The sequence below is a fragment of the Culex quinquefasciatus genome, chromosome 2 (genome assembly GCF_015732765.1).
Source record: "Culex quinquefasciatus strain JHB chromosome 2, VPISU_Cqui_1.0_pri_paternal, whole genome shotgun sequence".
Taxonomy (NCBI): Eukaryota; Metazoa; Arthropoda; class Insecta; order Diptera; family Culicidae; genus Culex; species Culex quinquefasciatus.
This window is the reverse complement of record NC_051862.1, coordinates 156,917,479-156,938,227: the sequence shown is the minus strand read 5'-3', so window position 1 is coordinate 156,938,227 and position 20,749 is coordinate 156,917,479. Positions and strand designations below refer to the sequence as shown.

The following is a 20,749-nucleotide window of genomic DNA, read 5'->3' as shown; positions in this document are numbered from 1 at the left end:
AAATGTATGTAAACGATGTCCGGATCCATCATCCGACCTATCGTTGGTTAGGTAATTGAAAGACCTTTCCAATGAGTCCACAACATTGAAGATCTGGCAACCCTGTCTCGAGTTATGACCACTTAAGTGATATATTTGTACTTTTTTGATGTCGGATCTCACTTAAATGGATGTAAACGATGTCCGGATCCATCATCTGACCAATCGTTGGTTAGGTTATTGAAAGACCTTTCTAACGAGTCCGCTACATTGAAGATCTGGCAACCCTGGCTCGAGTTATGACCACTTAAGTGATATATTTGTACTTTTTGGATGCCGGATCTCACTTAAATGTATGTAAACGATGTCCGGATCCATCATCCGACCTATCGTTGGTTAGGTAATTGAAAGACCTTTCCAACGAGTCCACAACATTGAAGATCTGGCAATCCTGTCTCGAGTTATGACCACTTAAGTGATATATTTGTACTTTTTCGATGCCGGATCTCACTTAAATGGATGTAAACGATGTCCGGATCCATCATCTGACCAATCGTTGGTTAGGTAATTGAAAGACCTTTCTAACGAGTCCACAACATTGAAGATCTGGCAACCCTGTCTCGAGTTATGACCACTTAAGTGATATATTTGTACTTATTTGATGCCGGATCTCACTTAAATGTATGTAAACGATGTTCTGATCCATCATCTGACCAATCGTTGGTTAGGTAATTGAAAGACCTTTCTAACGAGTCCTCAACATTGAAGATCTGGCAACCCTGTCTCGAGTTATGACCACTTAAATTATATCTGTGTACTTATTTTCTGGATCTAAAAAAATAGCTGAAGTATGTGTACAAACCACTCATATTACCCATTGTTGGTAAAAAGTGAGGAAGGCTCCAACCACATAGGTGGATTAAGTTAGTTTTTTGTATGATTATAAAAATAAATATTAAAAGTTTAAAATTAAAATATTTGAAAAACATTTTTTTTTAAATTTATTTGTTTACTAAAATTTTATGTTTCTCAAAGGTCTATGGGTACTTCGGGATGTCCATGGTCATCCAAGGACTCCCTGGAGTTAAGATCTACGAGTCTACCGCCGTAACAAGCAAGAGGTCGTCGGATTTTGACCCCGGATCATGTGCGTATAGCATCAGAGGATATGGTAGACTACTATATGAATGTAATGGGATGTCCATGGTCATCCAAGGACTCCCTGGAGTTAAGATCTACGAGTCTACCGCCGTAACAAGCAAGAGGTCGTCGGATTTTGACCCCGGATCATGTGCGTATAGTATCAGTGGATATGGTAGACTACTATATGAATGTAATGGGATGTCCATGGTCATCCAAGGACTCCCTGGAGTTAAGATCTACAAGTCTACCGCCGTAATAAACAAGAGGTCGTCGGATTTTGACCCCGGATCATGTGCGTATAGCATCGGTGGATATGGTAGACTACTATATGAATGTAATGGGATGTCCATGGTCATCCAAGGACTCCCTGGAGTTAAGATCTACGAGTCTACCGCCGTAACAAGCAAGAGGTCGTCGGATTTTGACCCCGGATCATTTGCGTATAGCATCAGTGGATATGGTAGACTACTATATGAATGTAATGGGATGTCCATGGTCATCCAAGGACTCCCTGGAGTTAAGATCTACGAGTCTACCGCCGTAACAAGCAAGAGGTCGTCGGATTTTGACCCCGGATCATGTGCGTATAGTATCAGTGGATATGGTAGACTACTATATGAATGTAATGGGATGTCCATGGTCATCCCAGGACTCCCTAGAGTTAAAATCTATGAGTCTACCGCCGTAACAAGCAAGAGGTCGTCGGATTTCGACCCCGGATCATGTGCGTATAGTATCAGTGGATATGGTAGACTACTATATAAATGTAATGGGATGTCCATGGTTATCCAAGGACTCTCTGGAGTTAAGATCTACGAGTCTACCGCCGTAATAAACAAGAGGTCGTCGGATTTTGACCCCGGATCATGTGCGTATAGTATCAGTGGATATGGTAGACTACTATATGAATGTATTGGGATGTCCATGGTCATCCAAGGACTCCCTGAAGTTAAGATCTACGAGTCTACCGCCGTAACAAGCAAGAGGTCGTCGGATTTTGACCCCGGATCATGTGCGTATAGGATCAGTGGATATGGTAGACTACTATATGAATGTAATGGGATGTCCATGGTCATCCCAGGACTCCCTGGAGTTAAGATCTACGAGTCTACCGCCGTAACAAGCAAGAGGTCGTCGTTTGGCTTAAGTGGTAAGCAAAGAATTTTGTTCATCGTTCAATCTTAAATATTTTGATAACTTTACATCGATTGTAGATCTTAACTCCAGGGAGTCTGTGGATGACCATGAACATCCCATTACAGTCATATAGTAGTCTACCATATGCACTGATGCTATACGCACATGATCCGGGGTCAAAATCCGACGACCTCTTGCTTGTTACGGCGGTAGACTCGTAGATCTTAACTCCAGGGAGTCCTTGGATGACCATGGACATCCCATTACATTCATATAGTAGTCTACCATATCCACTGATACTATACGCACATGATCCAGGGTCAAAATCCGACGACCTCTTGCTTGTTACGGCGGTAGACTCATAGATCTTAACTCTAGGGAGTCCTGGGATGACCATGGACATCCCATTACATTCATATAGTAGTCTACCATATCCACTGATCCTATACGCACATGATCCGGGGTCAAAATCCGACGACCTCTTGCTTGTTACGGCGGTAGACTCGTAGATCTTAACTTCAGGGAGTCCTTGGATGACCATGGACATCCCGATACATTCATATAGTAATCTACCATATCCACTGATGCTATACGCAAATGATCGGGGTCAAAATCCGACGACCTCTTGCTTGTTACGGCGGTAGACTCGTAGATCTTAACTCCAGGGAGCCCTTGGATGACCATGGACATCCCATTACATTCATATAGTAGTCTACCATATCCACTGATGCTATATGCAAATGATCCGGGGTCAAAATCCGACGACCTCTTGCTTGTTACGGCGGTAGACTCATAGATCTTAACTCTAGGGAGTCCTGGGATGACCATGGACATCCCATTACATTCATATAGTAGTCTACCATATCCACTGATCCTATACGCACATGATCCGGGGTCAAAATCCGACGACCTCTTGCTTGTTACGGCGGTAGACTCGTAGATCTTAATTTCAGGGAGTCCTTAGATGACCATGGACATCCCAATACATTCATATAGTAGTCTACCATATCCACTGATGCTATACGCAAATGATCCGGGGTCAAAATCCGACGACCTCTTGCTTGTTACGGCGGTAGACTCGTAGATCTTAACTCCAGGGAGTCCTTGGATGACCATGGACATCCCATTACATTCATATAGTAGTCTACCATATCCACTGATGCTATACGCACATGATCCGGGGTCTAAATCCGACGACCTCTTGTTTATTACGGCGGTAGACTCGTAGATCTTAACTCCAGGGAGTCCTTGGATGACCATGGACATCCCATTACATTCATATAGTAGTCTACCATATCCACTGATACTATACGCACATGATCCAGGGTCAAAATCCGACGACCTCTTGCTTGTTACGGCGGTAGACTCATAGATCTTAACTCTAGGGAGTCCTTGGATGACCATGGACATCCCATTACATTCATATAGTAGTCTACCATATCCACTGATCCTATACGCACATGATCCGGGGTCAAAATCCGACGACCTCTTGCTTGTTACGGCGGTAGACTCGTAGATCTTAACTTCAGGGAGTCCTTGGATGACCATGGACATCCCGATACATTCATATAGTAATCTACCATATCCACTGATGCTATACGCAAATGATCCGGGGTCAAAATCCGACGACCTCTTGCTTGTTACGGCGGTAGACTCGTAGATCTTAACTCCAGGGAGCCCTTGGATGACCATGGACATCCCATTACATTCATATAGTAGTCTACCATATCCACTGATGCTATATGCAAATGATCCGGGGTCAAAATCCGACGACCTCTTGCTTGTTACGGCGGTAGACTCATAGATCTTAACTCCAGGGAGTCCTTGGATGACCATGGACATCCCATTACATTCATATAGTAGTCTACCATATCCACTGATGCTATACGCAAATGATCCGGGGTCAAAATCCGACGACCTCTTGCTTTTTACGGCGGTAGACTCGTAGATCTTAACTCCAGGGAGTCCTTGGATGACCATGGACATCCCGAAGTACCCATAGACCTTTGAGAAACATAAAATTTTAGTAAACAAATAAATTTAAAAAAAAATGTTTTTCAAATATTTTAATTTTAAACTTTTAATATTTATTTTTATAATCATACAAAAAATGCTAGCTGTGGACCCCCCGAACTTGACAACTTTTTTTATACATTTGTATTGGTTGTTTCCGTTGTGCTTAAAGGAAATGGCTATGCACCAGGCGCTTCCATATTTTTGTAGATAGCTCATATAGTTGGGAGGAGACGCATGGTTTTTTTTAAATTGTTCGATTTTTTTATGTTAAAAAATTTACCACATTCGCATCAGTCCGCGTGGACATAAAATCAAATTCTGTCGATTGCATCGGATTCGGGGATGCCTTTTCTCTGAGGAACCGATGAGATATCGTGAATCCCTTGACACAAGTTTTGTTTTGTCGAGTAGTGATCTAACAAACGACAAGTCGCGTGATGGACCCGGACACAATCTTCAGTGAAATATCTGAGATCCGGCCTCCAAAAAGTGTATAAATAACACTTAAGTGCTAATAACTTTTGATAGGGTTGTCAGATCCACGATGTTTTGGGCTCATTTAATACCTTTCTGAAAATGTATAACATGATAGGTTTTCTTGCAAAAACCACCCTTTTTACAATCTTCCGGACATACGTCAAAATCGTTTTTTAGCATAACTTTTGAAGTGCTTAACTAAACTTGCTGATTTTAAATAGAGACCTATGGGACCCCAAGACGGATCGAATGAGACTAATACGGTCAAATGGGTCTACGAGGTCAAATTAAAAAGTTCATTTTTCGAGTGATTTTATAGCCTTTCCTCAGTAAGGTGAGGAAGGCAAAAAACATTCTTAAAAAAAATACTTATAAACTTTACCTTCTTTGTTTATTTTTTTGGTTCATTTATTTGTTTTAACTCTTTCAGGCATTTTTTATACAATGTATTTTTTTAATTTTTGGAAGGAAAATGAGATTGAGTTACAATACGGAAATTATTCAGTCGATTCGAATATTATTATTATTGTTTATTCATGTTATGTAAGACGCAGTCTTATAAAATATTACATCTTGATTTAGTATGATAAATTCACAGTTTCGTTTTATTAATCCTAATCGTTGAGTAAGTTTAGCAGTTGTCTCATGAAGCATTTGTCAAGTCTCCACGTGGAAGAATAATATCTCCAATTTTGGGTTTTAAAGTGGTTTTGTCAATCCTTTAACACTATGACACTTTATTCAGGCAGATATTTGTGCAAAAACACCAGCAATGTTTACAAGTCACTTTCAAGGTAAAACTTATACTTAAATACTTTTTGAAGCTTAATTTAATTTTTATTTTTTTTAAATTTTCGGAAAAAATGATTTATTTTATTTATCTGAGTAGTGCGGTGCCTGTGTGGACGCTCAGTCCTGTTTTTTCGTGTTATTTTCCGTCTCTTTTGTGTCGCTGTTCGAGTGCATGGGGTGATTGGTCATTATAATTAAATAATGGCATCAGTAGTGCGGTGCCTGTGTGGACGCTCAGTCCTGTTTTTTTCGTGTTATTTTCCGTCTCTTTTATGTCGCTGTTCGAGTGCATGGGGTGATTGGTCATTATAATTAAATAATGGCATCAGAAGTGCGGTGCCTGTGTGGACGCTCAGTCCTGTTTTTTCGTGTTATTTTCCGTCTCTTTTGTGTCGCTGTTCGAGTGCATGGGGTGATTGGTCATTATAATTAAATAATGGCATCAGTAGTGCGGTGCCTGTGTGGACGCTCAGTCCTGTTTTTTTCGTGTTATTTTCCGTCTCTTTTATGTCGCTGTTCGAGTGCATGGGGTGATTGGTCATTATAATTAAATAATGGCATCAGAAGTGCGGTGCCTGTGTGGACGCTCAGTCCTGTTTTTTCGTGTTATTTTCCGTCTCTTTTATGTCGCTGTTCGAGTGCATGGGGTGATTGGTCATTATAATTAAATAATGGCATCAGTAGTGCGGTGCCTGTGTGGACGCTCAGTCCTGTTTTTTCGTGTTATTTTCCGTCTCTTTTATGTCGCTGTTCGAGTGCATGGGGTGATTGGTCATTATAATTAAATAATGGCATCAGTAGTGCGGTGCCTGTGTGGACGCTCAGTCCTGTTTTTTCGTGTTATTTTCCGTCTCTTTTGTGTCGCTGTTCGAGTGCGAGTAGTGCGGTGCCTGTGTGGACGCGCAGTCCTGTTTTTTTCGTGTTATTTTCCATCTCTTTTGTGTCGCTATTTGTGTACATGGGGTGATTGGATTTCTTCTGATTCGTGTTGTTTTCATCTCTTTTGTGTCGTTGTTTGTGTGCATGGGGTGATTGGTCTTCTTCTTCTTCTTCTTCTTCTTTTTTCTTTATTTTTAGTTCGCGCGTTCGTTGGCCAATGAGTTTATTTTTGTTCTCTTTACATAGTTTTCGATAGAAACGATCCGAATTCTTTTTTTCGAGACAAGCAAGTCGTATTGCTGGATTAAGTCCTTTCTATATCATCGATGATCGGAAGGCACGCCGACGAATATGTTTTAAGGCTTATGATATAAAATCATTTTAATGAATAAAGCCCTTCTTACATCACCGTTGATCGGAAGGCACGCCGACGAAGAATTTCTGGAGGATCGCGGTCGAATTAATACTATATTTAAAATTCTAGATAGCTATCTTTCGGATTCGATTGTGAGTAGCGGGACTTCGCGGTTACTATGCAACGTATTTTTTGGAGTCTTTTTATATTTTAAATTTATAAGTCCTTCTTTTATCATTGTTGATAGGAAGGCACGCCGTTGGTTAAGTTCGTTTAAGTTATTGTTTTAATTTCATTACAATCGGTTACGTGGTGTCCTGTTTTCTTTTCGATTATATTCGTTGATCGTAATAATTTATTCCAACTGGCAGCTTTAGTATTAACTCATCTACTATTTTTGACATTTGCTCGCGTTATCTTAATGGTACCAACAGTAAAAATATACTGATAAGTCCAGCCCATAGCACTACCGCTCGGTTGGCACGCGTTCGATTAAAACAAACTTTTCAAATAATCAATTATTTATCTTTCCGCAGCCGGCTGCCTAAGATTTAAAATTTCAACCGATAAACAAAATGCTCATGGTCACATCACTGCCACTCGTGAATCCTGACCTCATACCCATCTACTAACCCCCTCAAAACTCATGTGATACTTTGTCGGAGAAGCAGTCGATTGGGCGGTCTCTATCACTCAAGTATCGGACTAACATTCCCATCCACTTCCCCGTGACCCTACCACTGGTCGTGGCCGGCGCCGGTATTGATCAGCATGATAGGGGCCTTTGAGAAGTTGCGAAGCGAGGAAAGATAGCACCCACTTATCTTCCACGGCTCGTGGATGTAACTTCTGGAGGTCCTGGTCAATAACGGAGTAGCAACTGCGGGTGGGCACCTATGCTTATGCTTATGCTTAAAAATGATTTATTTTATTTATCTGAAATTTCAAATAATTGAAGTTATTTTCATTTGTCAAATATCAGCTCAGTAGCATTCAGTAGCTTTTTGAAAATAAGTTTATATTTTTTTTAATAATTGAAAAAAAATCCTTCTGTGTCAATGCAGATTTTAGAAGTACCTCAAATTTACCTTTCTTATAGAGCAGTTGCAAAAATGGCAAATGTTCAAAAAACATTTTTGTACTTTTTTCGATAAGAAATACGTTTTTCGGATTTTTAAGTATGTAATCAAACCGGGTGTTCAATTTTACATAAATGTCTCATTTATACCAAAATTCCAAATCATCACTATTTCAGGCTGTAAATTAATGAAAATCATTTCTTTTTTCGAATGATTAAATAGGAAAGAGGTCGTACCGCCTCTCCATCATGAGATATCGACAAATAGACCTTGGATTCAGAATCAAGGACCAAAGTTATCCCTCAAAACATAGTATCACACATATTGGAGAGGTGTCAAGGCTATTTTTTCCGATTTTGTGTGAGTTGGTAGAGAATAAATTTTAATGAGCTATTCTCTACGATTTCAAAAATCGACTTTCCTTTGCATTTGTTTTTGTATTTTAATGAAACTTTGTCCATGAATTCCCTATTTCAAAAGAAGCCATTTTGCCTCATTAGTTTTTTTTTCATTACGGTCTGGCTAGTCATATTAAATAAGCAGGTGAATATTCGAAGTTCTTCGACAAAATTCTACAACTTTAAAAAATAGGCACATGGAAACCAAATTTCATGAATTTTTTGTTCGGCTTTTTTTAAAAGATTAATTTCCAATTAAGATTAGTTTCCAAATTCTATATTTTTCAATTCTCGAAATATTTTGATATGTTTGAGGGGACTGAAATAGGCCTCTTGTACGTAAGAGTTTAGGATTGTGCAAAATCTGGACCTGGAGGAATAGTTTTCTGAACAAATTCTTATTTTTAAAATAAAATGAAAATCCTTTTTATTGAATTCGCAATCCAAAATGAGTATACACTATTTTTATAAAATGCAAACAATTTTGACCGAGTCACGTAGCCCAGTGGTAACGCTTCCGCCTCGTAAGCGGTAGATCGGGGTTCAAATCCCGGCTCGGGCCAACACAAATGGTGATCTTTTCCCTTCTGGATTCGATTGCTTAGTAAAGGGAAGGGAGTGTATCGTCACAAACTGGACCTTATCAAGACACCTTAAGAAGACAGCCTATGGAATGTTTACATTAACGATAACATGTTAGCATTAAGTTGATTAATAAACTGTCACTGAATCCACTTTGTAAATGAAGGCCCCACGGGTGTTCCCCTCAGGAACAGGAAAAATTTACTAACTTTTAAACAGTTTTGAAATTAATTTGGTGAGCAGAGAATTTAACAAAATTTTTATTTATTTTATTTTATCTCTATCTGTTATTTTCCGAGATATCCAGAGATGAAAATTGAGGGCTAATTAAGTGACATTTACAGCCCAATCAACAAAATCTGAAAATAAAAATTATAATTGAAATTTCTACCAAAACATGCCTATCACTTGAAAAAGGCGCATTTAATAAAAAAAAGTCATTTTTGGTAAAAATTTAACTAAGCATCAATAATTGATTATTTAAATTTTGTTTGGCAGCAATTTCCCAAGAATCGCAATTTTTTTCAACAATTCATATTTATGGTACCAGATTTTGTACCGTCCTAAAACGTCGTAAAAAAGATGCCATTTTGAGTCCCCTCAAACATGACAAAAAACAATGATTTCAAAATATGTGCTTAGAGACTTCAAAATAAATTGTCAAATAAAAAAATCGAGATTTATTGCGGTGTACTTTTTTGTTTCTGAATAGTTAACTGAATGTTCAAGCATTCTTAACGTTTTAAGTTTCGCACTATAAACGTTAATATATTCCTTCGTGGTTCTAACCAGGCCTGCAAAATGTTTCCAACCCAGCGTACACATGAAGCAAACCAAAATGTCAGTTCACTGCTAGCATCTGACTGTAAGCCTACTGTGTCCTTTCAACCACTGCCGCCTGACTCGTGCCGGTCGGCTGCTGGAGAATGAGAGACGTGAAAAAATGAGCTACACTCACTCAATTCGTGTCGTATGACTGACTCGTAAAATCCTCTCTAAACACTATTTTGACTTCTTTTAAACAATTGAATGGTTCTAGACTGTGCAAAACACTTAAAACAACCATAACTTATATTCAAAATTACATTTCCACGCATAAATACCAACTTTTTGTGTAAAAACTTGTTTCTTTATATGTGTGCGTGCAACGTCGAATGAGCGTTGGTCGACTACTGCCTCGCATTGCAGCTGCTCAGTGAGCTAGGGCACTCACGACTGAGTCGGGTTTGTTTATGTCACGGTTTTGCGGTTCAGTGAATGGATCTGAAAAAAACGTGAATGCGTCGCCGATTTTCACGTCAGGACCCCTGACATATTCAGCTCTGGTTCTAACATTCATGAACGATTTCGAGAACTGATATTTTCCCTGAACCAATAAATTACCAAAAAAAAAAAAGATTGGGTTTATGATTGCTTGAGTAAAAGACTGTGTGATTTTATTGCCATAAAAAATTTAAACTCAAAATCTTCAATGAATAATATTTATTGTTCTTTAGAAGTGTTTAGGTTTTATATTTCGATTAACATCTAGTCTATAGTTTTTTTAAAGGTCCAACAAAACAATTTTCTACTTTGAGTCAGGGATATTCGAAAACACCCAAGAATTTAAAAGCTTGAAAAAACCCAAGCCATCAATTAGATTCTATAATTTCCAACTCTTTCAACCATCACTGTTCGCCTTTGCGAAAGCTCTTTTAACCCACTCTCGTGGAAAATCCTCTCTCATCGTAGCCGCCGCTGATCAAGTTTTGCCAACTCTCCCGCTCTCAGCTCCTCATAGCTTCTCTCTACGCTAGAGGTCTAAACCAGCTCGCGCGCATGCTCTGCTCACTTTTCGTCGCGATCGTCGGTCATTGTTTCGCGCGCGCGCCCGTTGACTGTCGCCGTCGTATCCAAAGGGGGTCCCTCAATTGAGCGTCGAGTTCAGCAGCAGTCTCCGTCGTCGTCGTCGTCGTCGTCGTCGTTGGCCACATTTAGGCCAGCTATAAACCGATACCAGAACGTTTTTCCACTCAGTCATATCCCCAACTGCCGAAGTGAACTGATCGTGTGTTGCACACGCGGAATCCTCCCCAGAGACCTGTGCGGACCTCTCTGCTGTAGTGTTACTGTTTAAACAAATAAAAAAAAACAAGAAGAAGAACATCAGCAGTGCGCGTGTGTGATTTGATACCCCACTAGTGTGATTGTTTTTGTGAGGAGGGAAGAAGCCCCGAAGGAAGGTTATTCTACGTTCCAGAAACCGTGTTTTTACTATTTTTAAGGTAAGTTCCGCGAAACCTCTGTGAAGATCTGTGTCACTTTGTCGTAGCACGACTTGCTGGACTGTTTCGAGCGCGCAATTGTCGCCAGGTTGCCCCAGTGTGGCCACACATCAGCCAAGTGACCAAGTGAAATCGAACCAAAACAAACCGTTATAATCAGGGGGTCCATCGCCAGAGCAGGCTGATGATCACGATGATGCTGGTGGAATGAAGCAATCGGTGAAGACACTGACTGGGTGAATCTTTGGGACCAAGAGTGATGTAAAGGCCACGGCGAAATGGTTCGCGAAGAATTCAGACCAGCAGCAGCCGCAGTGGCATCGGGCATATCTTCGGGAACGATGATGAAAACATTATGTTCCACATCCCACCCCTCTCTCCGTATCATTTACGTACAGTGCACGGAAAGAAGTGTATTTTTGTGTCACCGAAAACGTGTAATTGTGATATCGGAAAAAGTGTTTATTGGTTGGTACATTGTAGGTACTATGAAATGTTTATGAAACCAATAATAAAAAAGCTTTTAACTATTTACTGAAGTGCCCAAATCAGCACATTAGGTGATGGGGCATTCGAATCCTCTTTATAAAAGTTTGGTTCTTCATAATTTTGATTGTCTAATAAATGGATCATAATAAAGTTACTACAACACTTAAAATAACAAAATTCATCATCGATTAGTTGAATAATACCTAATACTAGTTTGTGTTTGTACCTAAATGTAGTGATTGTGTGAAGAGCTTTACGATTACTCATGATGGGAGGATTTCAACTTGTAATAAAATTTCAACTAAAAATATGAATTTGATTATTATTATATTATTTCTTAATATTTTCTCTAATAATATTCAACTCTAAGTTTTATCTATATTTTGAGAAGCATGCATAAAATTAAGGCATTCAAAACCCATACTTAAATGTGTGTATAGTACCTAATTAGCATATTAACCACATAGTTTTATTCATTACTCAAACCTTTATCTAGGGCTGTCATATTTTCAAATATTAGAGCTATTCGGAAAGGTTATTAGTTACTTAATCTAGACATCCTTTATGTCTAATAAAATTATGCTTAGCGAAATTATGTGAATCCAAAAATAACAAATTTACCACAATAACAATATTTTTGAAAAGTGCACAATTTTTGGTGCAAACGAAGAGATAATGCATGATTTTTTATATAAATAAGAACCTTTTAAAGAGAAACTGAAAAAAATTACTTTTTCTCCATTTAGTCCCAAAATCACATTTTGTGATTTTTTTTTCGTGTATATTAGTTCGAAGGCCTTAGAATTTTTACAAATCTGAGCTTGGATTATTTTTTTATTTTTTTTTTTTACTTTTAAATGTGCTTTAAAATATGAAATAATCTTTCATATATAGTTGACTCTCTTGTTGGCAATAGCCAAGGGACGATGACAAGCACAATGATGAATAAATTGAAAATAATTCTGACACCCAGCTATGGGAGAGAACTGTGGAAAGGTCTACTAAACAAAAACCAACAAATGTTAAACACCCTTCAAAGCTATGTTTCACAAAGGAATGTCTGGAGTAACATTTGAAAGGCGCGCATGAGCGTTTTGACAGCTGGAACTATTTTGTTAATTCCGAGACATCAGGCCCGCAGTGTCAAGTTTTGTGAATCAGTTAAAGTTAGCTTGAAAATTTGTAAAATAGTTCAAACTGTCAGAATGTTTATCCGCCCTTTCTCACGATGCTGGAGCATTTTTTAAGATCAAGATGATATGTAGGGTGAGTGAATTTTCACGATTTTGCGGACAGCGTGAAATTCTCTCCACAATTCCACAGTTTCCGCGAAATCCCGTGAAATTCTAGGATTTTCTGAAATCATTACTAAAAATAAAAATAAACAAATATGTTATCCCTAAAAGGTTTTGAATGAAAATTTGAAAAAAATATGTTAGCTTAAATCATATATTTTTACTGAATGGTATTTTATTTCGATTATTTTAGCAACTTAAATAAAATTTGGAATTTTTAAGTATTTTCCAAATTTTGAGCTTTAGGACGACAGATTAGATTTACATCCAGTTAGGTTTTTTTAGAAGACTTCATTGTTATTTTGTATTTTTCAGTTTAGTACGTTACTTGAGAAGTAAAATGTCAGCTCCAACCCGAACAGACGGTAATAACTAAATTCATGCTATTTCAATAACAAGTACTGTTAAAATAACAGAAAGTGTAATTGGAATATTCAATAACAGTTTATGTTATCATAACAAAATTTGTTATCGGTTTGATATTGATTGAAAGCCAGAACAACTTGGGGATAACATTTTTTGTTATGGAAGAAAAACTCCAACTGTTATTGGGATGATCGGATTAGTTGTTAAAATAACAAAAAATAATAACAAAGATTTGTTCGAAGAATAACTAAAAATGTTATTAGTCTGTTATAACAATAACAATCCAATAACAAAAAAATCATAACGGCGAATAACAAATCTTGTTATAAATAACATAAAATGTTATTGGTCTGGTATTTTCAAATATCAAAAAATGTTATTTCCAAGTTATTTCCGTCTGCTCGGGAATTAAAATAAATTCAATTAAGTAAATCCTGGAATTTAGTTTTAAGTATGTTTTGTAGAACTAAATATACATGCAATCGAAAAAAATATCGTTTAGACGCAATTATCATCACTTTTACCACGATTTCACTCGTTCAAAATTTTTTTGAATATCAGTAAAAATTCCATGTATAGTTCAACAAAAAGATCTTTCGCCGTTTGAACTCGATTTTTTCAAGATTAAATTATTTGGGCTTTATATAATTCTTTTAATCTTTAATAAAGACTATAGTTTTCAGAAACATTGAAGTTTTTTCTTAAACCCGTAAAATTTCCACGAAATTTGATGATTTGATGGTCTCGTGAAACTGCAAATTTTCAGCTTGAAAAATCAATTGGCTTATTTGATAAATATATAATTTAGTGTACAAAAATCTTTCCGGTTGTTTAACATAAGACTTTATAGGTTATTACAGCATTTTACACGATCCGTGAAGTTTCCGCGAAATTTTGTGTTTATCCCCGAGAAAATTGCATTTTTTTAGAGTGAAAAATCACTAAGCCTATGCAACCAGAGATTTGACTGTAATAGTAAATTTAACAATTAAAGACAAATTCTAGCACAGTTTTAACATTTGAAATCTGTCTGTGTCTTGTGGATCAATTGGACCCACAATCCAGAGGTCGACGGTTCGAATCCCCGGGGTCGATTCTGTTTTTCCGTTTACACTAGATTTTTGTTATAATGTATATCAGACTTGGATATTAAGCACAGATATAGCTTTCAATGACTCATTTCAGAATGGCAGAGAGCCTGGCGGCCAAATTCTCAGGTCCCTGGGTGTTGTCTGGCTCTGCTTAACCATTGAAGTACGCCTTCAGCATTATTATATGACCCAATCTCACCCCCAGACCCAATGTCACCCCTGATGACGGTAATTTAAGTAATCTTCAAACAATTTAAGATTGAAAATTTTCCACGCGCAAACTTTCTTGGTAAACTTTTGTTCAGAAAAGATACAAAATGCTACTATCTTGCTTGAGAATCAATAACACTGTATTCATGTTCTTCAATACATGTTTCTAATGAAGCAAACTTGAACTCTTTCCGTGTAGTCCAACGCGTCTGCAAAGAGTCATCCGGCAGAGGAGATATCGGCCTCGTGTGCCTGTTGTTGACCACGTCAAGAAAGTTGGCACTTGCGTCGTTGCGTTCCGGCCAACTGTGCTGATGTTATTGTTGTTGATTGGAGCAGTACTCCCAGCATTCCTCCTTGACTTCCCCCTCCCCGACCTGGGGTTGGCCACTTATAACAATCCCACTCTGGAAGCGCGCGCGTTCGCGCTATTTAATTAAAAATTCAAAACTGGTAGCGGTTTTTTCGTTCGCGTTCGAAATTCCGGCACGGCGACGGTGCGGAAACATGGCCTGGAAGCGTTCGTTGGTTGGTTGCGCCGCTGCCAATGGAGACGGAATTTTGCGTGGAATTTCCCCTCCACGGGAAAAAGTGCTTAACCTCTTGCGTTGTACGCGAAAGAGAAAGAAGTAACAGTTACTTATTCTGCCACTGTCAGTTAGGGGCAATTGTTTAGTTTTAGTCAGGGAAGAGTGTGTGCGACAGTGTGTTCTAAGACCAAGCGATGGAGGTAATAAATGGGAATCGTTGTGGGTGCTAAAATTTATGACACCTGACGGAGAGATTTGGGCAATCTTTGGTGGAAATTAACCGGTGCAAATTGGCGCAAATAATAATTTGATGCCTTGATATCATGAACTATCATGAAAAAATATTTAGTCTTTAAAGTCCGACACATTTGAAACAGGTTTGTTTTATTCTTCCCGGAATATTTTATTAGCATAGGTTGAGCTCCATTTGAACCATTGTTGAATACAGTTTTCTGTTAAATATAAAAAAATCTGCTCCAAATTATGCTAAATTGTTGCTTAATTAGAGTTTGGTTCATGATTTTGCTTTAAAAAATTACTAAATCTTTGTTATGCTCTACATTTATTTGTTTTGCATTTTAAATCAATATTTTTGTATACAAAAAGTGTAAAGTGTTTAAAAGCTTATCGTTTTGTTTGGGCCATTCTTTGTCATAAGATTTAATGGATATAAATTTAATGATACACAAATAGAAAATGATTATCGATGTTAACACTCCAAACAGTCCTTCGTGTGAGGCATAGCACGATTTGAAAAATTTCGTCACATCAATGGATTTCTATGGTTTTTTGTGCAATTTCAAATATTTTAATGAATACAAATGAAATACCATACTAGGTATATTTGTATTCATTAAAATATCTGATAATTTTACCAAAAATCTAATTTTTATCTATTTTTTGGTTTGGTAAAGAAACATAATTTCATGCTCATTTAGTTTTCTGCAAAGGAGTTCTGATAAGGCCTTAATGTTTCGCAAATTGGACTTCTTTAAAACTTATCAATTATTTGGTTGTTTGGCAATAAACGTGAAAAAAATCATAAAAAAACACTACTCAAAACACAAAAAATGGCAGATAACACAAATTTTATCATGAAAACGAATTAATAATTCGTGATATTTTGAGTTATAGCCTATTTCTGTTTTTTCATTTCCATTTTACATTTCACATTTGAAGTTCTTAATTTTTAACTTATCCTAGACTGTTAAATTCCCTGTATTATTTGCAAAATAGAACAAAATTTATATTTTATAGATGTTTAATTAATACGTAAAAAATAATTTGTTTCTTTTAGTCATCATCTCGTTTAAGCGATTTATGTTTTCTTGATCAAAATAAAAAAAATAAAATTAGTTTTTTTTTCTCTCGAAACCAGAAACACTGAGCCGGTAATTCGATTGGTGTACATAGAAATTCGTTGATGATATTTTGGATAAATCATACATCTTTGAGCAAAATCAGTTCAAAAAACCACTTTTTTGCGTATTATCAAGTTTTAATGCTTTTTAAAAAAAAATAAGGAAATATTTTACAGTTTCAGCAATATGATTAGTCAGGCATTTTTTATTGTATTGTTTGCCAAAAAAATATGTTAGCAAAACAATAATTAATAAATATACAAAATTATACTCTAATTTTGTTTATAATTTTAATAGATAGATATTTCTATATCTCACAACTGACCCATAAGCAACAGTAGCCACTCAAGTCTTGGAATAAAAGAAAATCTGCAATTTGTGAAAATTTACGAAAAACGGGAATATGCAAATTTTCGCAAAAAAACATTTATTTATTCTTGAATTAATAAGGCTTTACACTTGTATGCATTCATCTTTTCTTTTTTTGTACAATATTTAAATTAAATCAAAAGTGCTCAATTTAAATAATTAAAATTAAGGATTTTTCTAATTTAAATCAATTGAGTTAAAATGCATATAATATCAAATTTAATAAATTTTAACAATGATTTCATGAATTTGGTAGTTCTTTTCTTAAAATTTGATACAGATATCTTCGTTATATTTATTTTTTTACAGAGATCATCATTATTTTTTTTTGTATAATCAAGAGATTTTTTAATGAGCTTTAAATCTGAAAAAAAAACTTTGGAAAAGATTTTGAATTGCCATTCCGAAAATAAAAATAAATCTTAACGATTATGGCCAGCATACGTTATTGTTTTGTTCAAACTTGGAAAAAGAAATCCAACTTGAGTTTGGAAACATAGAATTGATAGCTAAATAATTTGAAATGTAAATTATTTAAATAAGTGCAAACTTTTTGAATTAGGAATCCCCTTAACAGTTTATAAAGACAGCAGTAAAACTTGATTTTTTTTTCAACTCGGTTTTATTGGTGAATAATCAAGATACAATAAGTTATTTTGAAGTGCATAGCAGAGTTTTGGAGTTCCTTTCAGCTGTGTGTTGCATCATAATCCATTTCGGATCAGTTATTTCTTTATCTAAGTTTTCTTTGATAAAAACATATTTTTACACGATTAATCATCATTTTCCTGATAAAGCTGAGAGTCAAAACCGTATGCTTGATTTTTTAATCTAGCCTTAAAATTTGAAGTTTTGAAAAGCTTTTGAAATTATTTTCATATGGTGATTATTTATGTTTTCTTACTGAAACGAAAACACAAAAAGCTCCGTTTTGATTTTGACCAATATGTCTATAGTTTGAATGTATTTAAAAAACTAACTTAATTCACCTATGTGGTTGGAGCCTTCCTCACAATAATGGCTGTACACAAGTTTCATCTATTTTTAGATCCGGCTTCCAAAAGTACATCGATATCACTTAAGTGGCCATGTCTCGAGACAGGGTTGCCAGATCTTCGATGTTTTGCACTCGTTGGAAAGGTCTTTTGATAACCTAACCTAACCAACAATGGGTCGGATGATGGACCTGGACATAGCTTACATACATTTAAGTGAGATCCGACTTCAAAAAAGTTCATCAATATCACTTAAGTGGCCATATCTCGAGCCAGGGTTGCCAGATCTTCAATGTTTTGCACTCGTTGGAAAGGTCTTTTGATAACCTAACCAGCAATAGGTCGGATAGAGGATCCGGACATAGTTTACATACATTTAAGTGAGATCCGGCTTCAAAAAAGTTCATCAATATCACTTAAGTGGCCATATCTCGAGACAGGGTTGCCAGATCTTCAATGTTTTGCACTCGTTGAAAAGGTCTTTTGATAACCTAACCAACAATGGGTCGGATAGTGAATCCTTACATAGTTTACATACATTTAAGTGAGATCCGGCTTCAAAAAAGTACATCAATATCACTTAAGAGGCCATATCTCGAGACAGGGTTGCCAGATCTTTAATGTTTTAGACTCGTTGGAAAGGTATTTTGATAACCTAACCAACGTTGGGTCGGATAGTGGAGCCGGACATAGTTTACATACATTTAAGTGAGATCCGGCTTCAAAAAAGTACATCAATATCACATAAGTGGCCATATCTCGAGACAGGGCTGCCAGATCTTCAATGTTTTAGACTCGTTGGAAAGGTCTTTTAATAAACTAACCAACAATGGGTCGGATGGAGGATCCGGACATAGTTTACATACATTTAAGTGAGATCCGGCTTCAAAAAAGTACATCAATATCACTTAAGTGGCCATATCTCGAGACAGGGTTGCCAGATCTTCAATGTTTTGGACTCATTGGAAAGTTCTTTTGATAAGTTAACCAACAATAGGTCGGATGGTGGATCCGGACATAGTTTACATACATTTAAGTGAGAACCGGCTTCAAAAAAGTACATCAATATCACTTAAGTGGCCATATCTCGAGACAGGGTTGCCAGATCTTCAATGTTTTGGACTCGTTGGAAAGGTCTTTTGATAACCTATCCAACGATGGGTCGGATGATAGACCCGGACATAGTTTACATACAGTTAAGTGAGATCCAAATATATAGCCGTTCGTTGGTTGGTTGCGCCGCTGCCAATGGAGACGGAATTTTGCGTGGAATTTCCCCTCCACGGGAAAAAGTGCTTAACCTCTTGCGTTGTACGCGAAAGAGAAAGAAGTAACAGTTACTTATTCTGCCACTGTCAGTTAGGGGCAATTGTTTAGTTTTAGTCAGGGAAGAGTGTGTGCGACAGTGTGTTCTAAGACCAAGCGATGGAGGTAATAAATGGGAATCGTTGTGGGTGCTAAAATTTATGACACCTGACGGAGAGATTTGGGCAATCTTTGGTGGAAATTAACCGGTGCAAATTGGCGCAAATAATAATTTGATGCCTTGATATCATGAACTATCATGAAAAAATATTTAGTCTTTAAAGTCCGACACATTTGAAACAGGTTTGTTTTATTCTTCCCGGAATATTTTATTAGCATAGGTTGAGCTCCATTTGAACCATTGTTGAATACAGTTTTCTGTTAAATATAAAAAAATCTGCTCCAAATTATGCTAAATTGTTGCTTAATTAGAGTTTGGTTCATGATTTTGCTTTAAAAAAATTACTAAATCTTTGTTATGCTCTACATTTATTTGTTTTGCATTTTAAATCAATATTTTTGTATACAAAAAAGTGTAAAGTGTTTAAAAAGCTTATCGTTTTGTTTGGGCCATTCTTTGTCATAAGATTTAATGGATATAAATTTAATGATACACAAATAGAAAATGATTATCGATGTTAACACTCCAAACAGTCCTTCGTGTGAGGCATAGCACGATTTGAAAAAATTTCGTCACATCAATGGATTTCTATGGTTTTTTGTGCAATTTCAAATATTTTAATGAATACAAATGAAATACCATACTAGGTATATTTGTATTCATTAAAATATCTGATAATTTTACCAAAAATCTAATTTTTATCTATTTTTTGGTTTGGTAAAGAAACATAATTTCATGCTCATTTAGTTTTCTGCAAAGGAGTTCTGATAAGGCCTTAATGTTTCGCAAATTGGACTTCTTTAAAACTTATCAATTATTTGGTTGTTTGGCAATAAACGTGAAAAAAATCATAAAAAAACACTACTCAAAACACAAAAAATGGCAGATAACACAAATTTTATCATGAAAACGAATTAATAATTCGTGATATTTTGAGTTATAGCCTATTTCTGTTTTTCATTTCCATTTACATTTCACATTTGAAGTTCTTAATTTTTAACTTATCCTAGACTGTTAAATTCCCTGTATTATTTGCAAAATAGAACAAAATTTATATTTTATAGATGTTTAATTAATACGTAAAAAATAATTTGTTTCTTTTAGTCATCATCTCGTTTAAGCGATTTATGTTTTCTTGATCAAAATAAAAAAAATAAAATTAGTTTTTTTTTCTCTCGAAACCAGAAACACTGAGCCGGTAATTCGATTGGTGTACATAGAAATTCGTTGATGATATTTTGGATAAATCATACATCTTTGAGCAAAATCAGTTCAAAAAACCACTTTTTTGCGTATTATCAAGTTTTAATGCTTTTTAAAAAAAAATAAGGAAATATTTTACAGTTTCAGCAATATGATTAGTCAGGCATTTTTTATTGTATTGTTTGCCAAAAAAATATGTTAGCAAAACAATAATTAATAAATATACAAAATTATACTCTAATTTTGTTTATAATTTTAATAGATAGATATTTCTATATCTCACAACTGACCCATAAGCAACAGTAGCCACTCA

At 36.2% G+C, this 20,749-nt stretch overlaps 1 protein-coding gene across 1 annotated transcript in view; it reads left to right on the top strand.

Moving 5' to 3' along the window:
• The first annotated feature begins 10,716 nt into the window (after positions 1-10,716).
• Positions 10,717-20,749, top strand: part of LOC6037381 — a 47,721-nt gene continuing 37,688 nt past the window's right edge. The window contains exon 1 of the mRNA XM_038256187.1: positions 10,717-11,101. The gene's annotated coding sequence lies outside the window, so the exon portion shown is untranslated. The remainder of the gene's footprint in view (positions 11,102-20,749) is intronic.